Below are 9175 nucleotides of genomic sequence, written 5' to 3'. Positions count from 1 at the left end.
GAGAGCCCTCCTCCCTGCCCCCCCCCCCAGGCTACAGCCCCACCCTCTCCAGAGGCCGCCCTGAGCACGGCTTCTCAAACTCACATGGCTGCCAGTCCCGGGGGCCTTGTCAGCTGCAGGACGGGAGGCACCAGGCATCACCATCTCTAACGGTGCTAACACGGACCTCCTGTGAGTAGTGGGGCTGTACAAAACCAGACCCACAGGCCTCAGCTGCCCACGGTCCAGCCCAAGCCCCTCTCCAGCCTCACGCCCCCCGAAAGAGCTCCGCCAGCTCTGCCAGCCTAGGTCTCTCCCCTTCCCCAGTGCTCCACACGTGTCTCCTCACTCTCATGACTCCTAAACTATGGGCGTCATGCTCGTTCTTAAGGTGCAAGGCCACCTCCACCATGAAGCCTTCAGATCCTCTCCCACTAGAAGGAATGATACTCTCCCTCTTCTGTGTCCCCACAAGATGCTGGCTGGCCACTTTTGCAGGACAGTCCACTATCTGCATTGTCATTTTGGGCCTTTCTCCTTCATCAGGCTGTCCTGGTCACCTGGATATCCCCAGTGTACAATACAGTATAGGGGTTCCAGAAAGGCTTCTTGAATGACTGAACAAAGGAGTGGATGGATGTATGAATGGATAAACATGAAGACAGATGGATAGATAGGATAATGGATGGATGGATGGATGGATGGATGGATGGATGGATGGATGTTGGCTAGATGGACAGATGGGTGTTGGATAGAGGATGGATGGATGGATGTTGAATAGATGGAGGGAGGGAAGGAGAGAGGGAGGGAAGGAGGCAGGGATGCATAGATGGGTAGATAGAGGAATAGTTGATTGAAGCAGGTGTCTGTCTCTTTCCTACATGAGCATGATGGCACTACTCTGCCCTAAGCCCTTACACACTTGACCATGAGAACATCATGTAAATTTAATGTTCTCGGGCTTGACAGAAGCTCTTAGTACATTTCTCAGCCTTTGAGTCACCAGCAGCTGCCCTCTGTGCCCTGAAGATGAGCCAAGTAAGGTTTGGTTTAGGTTATGACAGGAGGGATTCTGGGCAAGCTATCAGAAAAGGAACTTACAGACATCAATGCTGGGAGCTGGTGACCCTTTTCACTAGGGACGTTCTCTGGGAAGAAAGGCCAATTCTTTAATGTGTATTTTTTTTTAAAGATTTTATTTATTTATTCGACAGAGATAGAGACAGCCAGCGAGAGAGGGAACACAAGCAGGGGGAGTGGGAGAGGAAGAAGCAGGCTCATAGCGGAAGAGCCTGATGTGGGGCTCGATCCCATAACGCCGGGATCACACCCTGAGCCGAAGGCAGACGCTTAACCGCTGTGCCACCCAGGCGCCCCAAGAAAGGCCAATTCTAACAAGATGGTAGCTCTCTTTCTAGAAAGGTTCTAGAGCCACTTGGACAAAGTAAGAGGATGGATGCCTCAAGGACCTCTTTGTTCTGAGATCTGGTGGCAGGGGGGCTAAACTTCCAGGTTTGGGGGGGTCCTGCCAGCTGGGTATCAGGGAACTCATTAAAAAGTCATGCACTGTAGGTTGGGAAGGATTTTGCTGTGTGGGAATAAGAAGAAAGGCACATTCTGGAGAGAGAAAGTAGTGCAGGAAGAAAACAGGGCCGTCCTGGGAGGAGAGGCTCTGAGCAGGACAACACACCCAGAAAGCAGAAGCGACATCCCACAGGCAGACCTGGCAAGGGGCCTGAAGTCAAAAAGAACAAAACCATTGGAGCCACAGGGCCTAAGGACCTCTGACATGGACAAGGACACAGCAAGACCAATGTGGGGCAGGTCTCACCTCGGGGTCCACTCAGCAGCAGGGACAGGCAGCCTGGAGTGCAGGCACGGGTCGTTCCAGCCCTGACCTGACCAGCAGGGTCCACTAAGGGCAGTGGCTGGCTGCTGAGTTCATGCAAGGGACACCACAGGGCCCTCGCTTGTTCTGGTGGTGGTCCTGGGTCACAGTGGCGGAGGGTCCCTGGTCGACGCACCCAGCCACACAGCCAAATGACCACAGCCACAGCCAAAATGGCCCAAAGCCACAAGCCTCAGAGTAGTGGCGGCATGGGCTTGAGACGGATGGCGTCTCCTGGCCCAGACGCCATGGTGGTCACGATGCCTTGCATGACACAGGGCAGCACTGTCAATGTGTCTTCATACAGAGCTCGGTGACAGCCCTGTCACCCCACCCTGAAGATGAGAGGAGGGAGAAGGCAAGCCACAGGCCACAGTTACAGGACCAGTGACACGGCAGAGAGAATGTGAGCTGCTTCTGGGCTGCCACTGCCACGAGGGGCTCCCCACAGCACTTGTACCCGGCGTGTCCCCCTAAACTCATGTTTGAAGCCATAACCTCAGCACCTCAGAATGGGACTGCATCTGGAGACGGGGCCTTTAAAGTGGTAATTCAGGTAAAGGAGGGTCATTAGGGTGGGTTCTGACCCAATCTGACTGGTGTCCTACAGGTAGCTGGGATCAGGACACAGATATACACAGAGGACCCAGGAGAAGACGCCGCCTACACACCATGGAGGGAGGCCTCAGCGGAACCCACCTGCCCACGCCTGGATCTCGGACTTCCGGCCTCCAGGACTGAAGGCCCCAGGCCACGGCATGGTGTTACAACGGCCCCAGTAAACTAATAAGGATCAACCAACAAGCTCCCCTCCCTGCCCCCCTCCTGACAGTCTCCAATGCCCTCCGTCTCCCTGCGTCCCCATAGGACCAGGGGCCCCAGAGAAGGAGAAAACTAAACTGTCACCCCCTCCCCCACACGCCCTGCCCATCGAGCCTGCGGGTCCCTCCAGGAGCCTGAGCAAATCCCTGAACCAGCAGGTTCTGGAAGACTGGGCAAGACGCCACAGCGACAAAAGGGCAGTTCAGTCTCTCTGCATGGGGATGTGAGCAGGCTTGCTGTCTTGCCGCGGAGGCCCCGGGAGACTCAGGACCCGAGGAGAAAGCGGGGGACGGGGAGCAGGACTGTGAGGCTGGAACCAGCTGCCCGGGGGGAGGGCCACGGGAGTCCCGCACCTGTGGTCATGCTGCCAAGAGGGACACGGGGCACCCAGCCGCAGCACGTCTGCAGGAGGCGACACAAAGTGTCCTCTGCCACATCCCCACCAGTGGCCCACTTCTCTCTCAAGGCACCTCAACGTGTGGTTTTCTAGAGCAATGGAGACCAAGTGGAGCTTCTCATCCAGTGCGTGCAGAGGGGAGCAAAGCCAGAGCACACAGAAGGGGGACCCCAGTGCCCGCGGTGACCAGGGGGCCAGGGCCCTGGACGTACCCAGAAATCACAAGCCATCTTCAGACTGCAAGGTGCTGGGGTGGCCAGCGTGAGCCCATTTCTCTAGATATCAGGACGCAGAAAGCCCCAGCTGGCCCCCAGCTCCTGTCCCAGGATGGCTCTCACGGACCCGGAGCCCGAAAGCATGTGAGTGTGTGCACAGACAGAGGGTTGTGTGTGCAAACTGCAAGGGCACACTCATCCCAGCCGGCTGTCACCGCGGCGCCATCCACGAGGCCTCCCTCCATGGTGGGTAGGAGGTGTCTTCTCCTGGGTCCTCTGTGTGTATCAGCCGGAGAGCCCGTGAAGCAGCCGCGAGCAGACAAAGCCTATCATCCAATTCGGAGGCTTTGTGAGCTTGGCCACAGGAGACCCAGACGTGAGAAACCAGAAACAGGAAGAGCTCCCGCTCCAGCACTTCCTGGGGGTCCTCGAAGGCCCAGAGCTGGTATGGCCCCCCAGGAACCAGAACAAGGCCTGGCCGTGAACTCTTGACGGGTGAGACCCCCTCCCACAGTGGGCCACAGCGTGTCAGCCTGGGCGGTGCCTGCAGGCGGGAGGTGGCCTGTGCCGGCTGGGCCAGATGCAGTCTGGCTTCGTGCGTCTCAGGGGAAGGGCCGGGGCTTCTCTTCATCTTGCATGGCATCTCGCAGACCCACGGCCCTACACACTCCACCTGTGAGGAATAAATCCCTGAGTACGCTTCCCCTGCTGGGCCCCTCAGAAATCAGACTTAACCCTTCAGCAAACAGGACGCCACTGGCCCGGGCTGTGGGGCACGTGCTCCATACAACCCAGCTCCCTTCCCTCCTCCACCAACCATCTGTGGGGGGACCTGTGCGGGCCAAGCAAAGCCAGGCCTGGGGTCAAGCAGACCCTGTTCAAATCCGGATTCTGCCCTTGGGCTTTGCAACCTCAGCCACACGCCTCTCCCACACGGACGTGAGGGCTGCCCATCTCACAGGGTCGGAGCAGAGACGGTCCTGCACGCACGGCACCTGCTTCAGCCTGCATCCGGAAGCCGTGCTGTTACAGCTGCTGAGCCTCCAGGCCCCATGGAGCCACCGCGGAAGAGCCAGGGGCTCAGGGCGGTGCAGGCTACTCTGGGGGCTCAGGCCCACCGAGGCCGTGATTTCTCACTATCGTCCCACTAGATGGCCGAGGTCCCCTCCCCTTGAATCTGGAGAGGCTTCTGACAGGTTGTTGGCACAAATGACGCGGCGTGACTCCCCAGGCTGTGTCCTGAAAGGCCACCACTCCCCAGCAGGAACCGCGCTGGAGCCCAGGCCCGCCTCATAAGCACTCCCCACGACTGAGGCCACCATATGCCAGGAGGAGCTCGAGCAGGCCCAGGGCCAAGCAGCACTGGAGAAGCCCGAGAGCCCACCAAGAGAGAGGTGTCTGTGTGGCCCCCAGCCGCCCAGCTCCTGCCCCCGACTGGCCGCCCCACCCCATGGTTCCTGGACCACAACAGGGGCCAGTGCACCCCGTCTCTGCCCCCTCCCAGGACAGGACCCAGTACTCGCAAAGTCCCATGCGGGCTGGGCCATGCCGGTTCAAACCGCCAAGAGAGGAGAAGCAAAGAGGGGTTCAAGGACACAATGCCACGAACTCCCCGCCACAACCTGTGTGGGGCCCAGTGCTGTGGTCTGTATTCCTTCCGATTCCACAGACCGCAGCTGTGGCCCCTTCTGAGCCAAGAGCAGCACCGGGTATGGGGCACACGAGGACGAAGAGGCCTTGGTCCCGCCGGCCAGAGTTCCCTCGTCTGACGGGCTAGGCTGGACAGCTGGACGGGGCTCACCCATGATGAAAACGTGTGCACAGCAAAGTACCAGTGTGAGCGGCCGGCATGAGCGACTCTTGTCGGGGGAATCAGGAAGGGCTTCATAGAGGAGGCAATGTCTTATGAGGGTTTTGAAGAATGAACAGGAGTCTGCCAACGCGGTTTGTGTAATCGGATCGTATTCCTCCTCCGTCCCTGCCTCCCTCTCACAGCACCCGCACATCACTCCCCATGAGATGCAGGGAAGACTGGTCTGTTCACCTCATTTAGAGGAAACCTCAAAGCAAAGAGGTCAAACGTCTCGCCCGAGGTGAAGAGGTCCTTGATGAAGACGCATGCGATGAAGCTCGGGGTCCTGGGGTTGCCCACCCGGCCCCCAGCAAGCAGGCGGGACAGGATCACAGCCTCAGGACCGTCCTGAAGGGGAAGCTGGGAAGCGTCCCTCCTCACAGCCCACCCCACTCACCCACGCCCACTCATCACAAATTATTCAAAGCAATTCCACATTCCTGTTTGGTGCCTTAATGGTGTGTTTGCCTTCACACGCGACAAGGCTCGAGTTGGCAGGTGCAGAGAAGAAGATTCAACATCGTCAGACCTGCCTTCCCAGCTGGCTCAGCCAGGCTCCCAGGGCCACCCCTAGGGCTGAATGCTGCGAGGTGAGGGACCGCCTGGCCAGCCTCCCAGCAGGACCGTCCAGCCTCCCAGCAGGCTTCACAGGACCGTCCAGCCTCCCAGCAAGCTTCCTGCTGGCAGAGCCTGGGGGCCACAGCAGTCCTCCCCGACCAGCTCCCTGTGGCATCCACACTCTCTTTGCACATCTTTCTTAATTTGCTGGAACAATTCATAACAAGGTCACACAGCGATTGAGTTCCTACTCTGTACCTAGTAGGCCTCAGTGATCCATTGAACAGATGAGAAAACAGAGGCCCAGGGAAGTTACCCGCCTCACATGCTACTTAAGAACTTCAACTCCAGAGTGAGGTGGCCAGGTTCCAATTCCAGGGGTGGCCACTGAGCTGTGTGACCCGGTGCAAGTTATTTAACCCCTCTGTGCCTTGGCTCTCCCATCTGGAAGTGGGGTGAGAACAGTACCTGCACCCTAGGACTGCCACGAGGATGGAGTCAGTGTGTTCATGGAAAGCTCTAGCATAGGCCTGCAGCCACAAAGCACTGGGTGAGTGCATACAGGGGGCGGAGGAGGAGAGCGCCCTGTTCTGCTGCCCCCAGCACCCCTGGAGCCCTGCTCTGCCTCCTGCCTCGGCACCCTCCCACAGATCTGGGCATGTCCTCACATCCCTCCACCGGCAGATGCCCCACCTTCCGGCACCCTCCAGTGGGATCCCCGGCTCCTTGCTCAAAGGCCATTCCGGGAGGATCGACAAAACCTGAGCTGTAGCGAGCCTTTCAAGCAGCAGCCTGTGGTCAAAGAGCTTGTCCTGCCAGAGGTCACACCTAGAGTCTCACACAGGGAAGCCCAGCCTACCGCCAGGCCACCACTGCCTCCCTGCTCCCCCCTCCGGCCCCCCAAGCAGCTATGGGGTCCCTGTGTTCAAGCCCACCTCTTCCCAACTGTCAAGTTGAATGGAGCTGTCCAGGGAAACCGGAGAGCCCCACAGGGAAAGCCTTGGGTCCCAGAGAACCACAGTCCTCCCAGGACACCGTGTGACCACTGCCTGCCCAAGCCTGGCACGCTGGCAGTGACCCGGCGTCCTCTGCAATGAGGACACTCACCGGACCGGGCACTGACCCACAGATCTCTGACCTGGGAAGCGATCACTCCTGAGTCAGCCCCGTCACCTCACTGACCAGCACGCTCAGAACACTCCACGATACCCGACAAAACAGCGTGAGGGCGCCGCTGGACACGTAAAACAGCCTTAATTAAGCCAAGATCCCTGGATTTCTTTTCTAATCTTTCAGTCAAACTTTGGCAACGACGCGGGCGGCCGCTATGAGATCACAGAAAACCACTCTGGGCTGGCCTCGTTTCCCAAAAGAACAGCCTCCAACAAACACTTCGCCCACTCACGGAAGTATGCAGGTCCGAGGCCAGCAGGAGCCAGAGACCAGCTCCTGCCAGCCACGCCCATGTGAGGTTCCCCACTCGTCCATCCCCGGGGGGCTGCTCAGCTCTGCACCCGCAGCTCCCTCGCCATCCCCAGACGAACGTGTCTACATTCCAGCCGTCGAGACTTCACACTAGCATCGCCCCACCCCACCATGCAGGGGCGGGCCATGGGCCAAGCACACATCCCCCAAAAAGCCCACCCAAGCCCAGCCCTTCCCAGGAGAGGCCCCGAAGGGCCTATGTGATGCCCATACTTGTCACTTCATCACACACGAGCCACTTAGAGGATGCTTAATTCCCCAAGTCTCAGTGAAATACCTCCTCTTCCAGGAAGCCCACCCTGATCCTTATACAGAATGAGCTGCCGCTCCTCTGCTCCAGCAGCCTTGGTGGGTATTTACCTACCCGTCTGCCTGCTGGACTGGGGCCTTCTGTAAGGCAGGGCTTGCATCTCTCTCTGCATCCCACCTGCCCACATGGGCCTGGTACGGAGCAGATGCCCAGTGAGTTCTGCCTCTGACTAGCCCCCTTGACACGGCTCTACCTTCTCACGGTCCACACACACAGAGAATCAGCTGATTCTCGCCTGTCCTGAATGTAATTCACACTCCTGCACACCTTGAAATGGAGGGCCATGGGGGTTGCCCCAGCCACACAGGAGGCCACAATGCCTGGGAGAGGCCTCTCCCCCAGGTGCAGATCACACACCTGGAGAGCTCACTCAAGATGCAGACGCCAGGCCCACCCTGCTAACTCCCACTCGGGACGTCTGAGGTGGGTTCCAGCCTCTGTCTTCGTACCAAACTCCCCCAGGAGAGTCTGAGACACACCAAAGTTTGGGAGTAACTCTTCAAGGACATCAGTTCAGCAACTCAGGGGAAAAACAAAAAAGGTGCTAACCTTTGCCCAAGAGGGCCTGGGGACATCTGGTCGACCCCAGGGTAGCTGCCAGCTCTGCAGCATGAAAGAGAAAGTCAGTGTGACTGGGCGCCCGGCTCGAGCTGACGCATTTGCCCACGTAAGTAATTATGATTTATTGAACAGCATTCTGCTTATTAGAGCCTTCTCTCGCACTCGCTGACAAATCACTGGGGCATTACTCTGTTTTGAAAAATCATTCCTTTTTTCAAAAAAAACTGTGTGGGTGCTGCTTAATTAATCATTTACTTTCTATAGCAACTTGGAAACATAAAAGAAATTAAATGTGCAGTGTGCTGAAACGGTTTGTCGGAAATTTCACGCCAACCCACCCCCTAAATCACTTCCCACTGCACAGCAACCAAACGTGCACTTGGGAAGGAGCCTGAAAACAGAGCGGCGTCTGGGCGCCCGGGAGGCCGTGCTCCGAGTGCAGAAACTGCGCTGGAGCCTGGGCCACGGAGCACGTAACCTGGGGGTCAGCACAGGGACGCCCCAGACTGGGCGGGGGGCCTCCACCGACCCCTCTCCCCCTGAGCCGGACAGCAACCGGCCCCTTTGCTGGAATCCATCCCTTCTGGTCCCTTTCTGGGAAGGCTGGGCTTGGGAAGGGTTTTCTGGAGGACGAGTGCTTGGCCTACAGCCCACTCTGGGACGGTGGACGGGCAGCTTGTACAAAGTCTCCATGGCTGGAACGTGGATGCTGAGTAGATATTTCCAGAAAATTGATTTGAAGGGACACCAGAGTCTTGGTCTGCCTGGGACATGCCCCCCATGGGCCCCAGGAGGCCCCAGGATGATGTTTCACAGATAGGAATGGGGGCAGACACATCCGTATCAGAGAAGAGTCGTGCCATTTCTATCAGGATTAATATTCGCGACATTAAAGGCTTGCCTTCTCGACCTTTATCACCGAGTCCCCACTGGCTTCAGAGATTTGGAAACACACACTGAGTACGGAATCAACCTTCGGTTAAATACAGAAAAGATATCCAATCATTTTTAAATGCCCCAATCTCATATTTCCATCCCAGGCACTGAGCAGACACAGAGAAAAGAATATGCATTGTGTTTAACAAGGGGATAGCATTTGAAAAGTCTT

General features: G+C 57.7%; 1 protein-coding gene across 1 annotated transcript in view; it reads right to left on the bottom strand.

Moving 5' to 3' along the window:
* Window positions 1–9175, bottom strand: part of SORCS2 (sortilin related VPS10 domain containing receptor 2) — a 458467-nt gene that overhangs the window by 429109 nt on the left and 20183 nt on the right. The window lies entirely within an intron of this gene.

Source organism: Ursus maritimus, unplaced genomic scaffold (assembly GCF_017311325.1).
Source record: "Ursus maritimus isolate PB19 unplaced genomic scaffold, ASM1731132v1 scaffold_8, whole genome shotgun sequence".
Classification (NCBI taxonomy): domain Eukaryota; kingdom Metazoa; phylum Chordata; class Mammalia; order Carnivora; family Ursidae; genus Ursus; species Ursus maritimus.
Note: the sequence above shows the minus strand (reverse complement) of the source record. Positions and strands in the feature narration are given on the sequence as shown.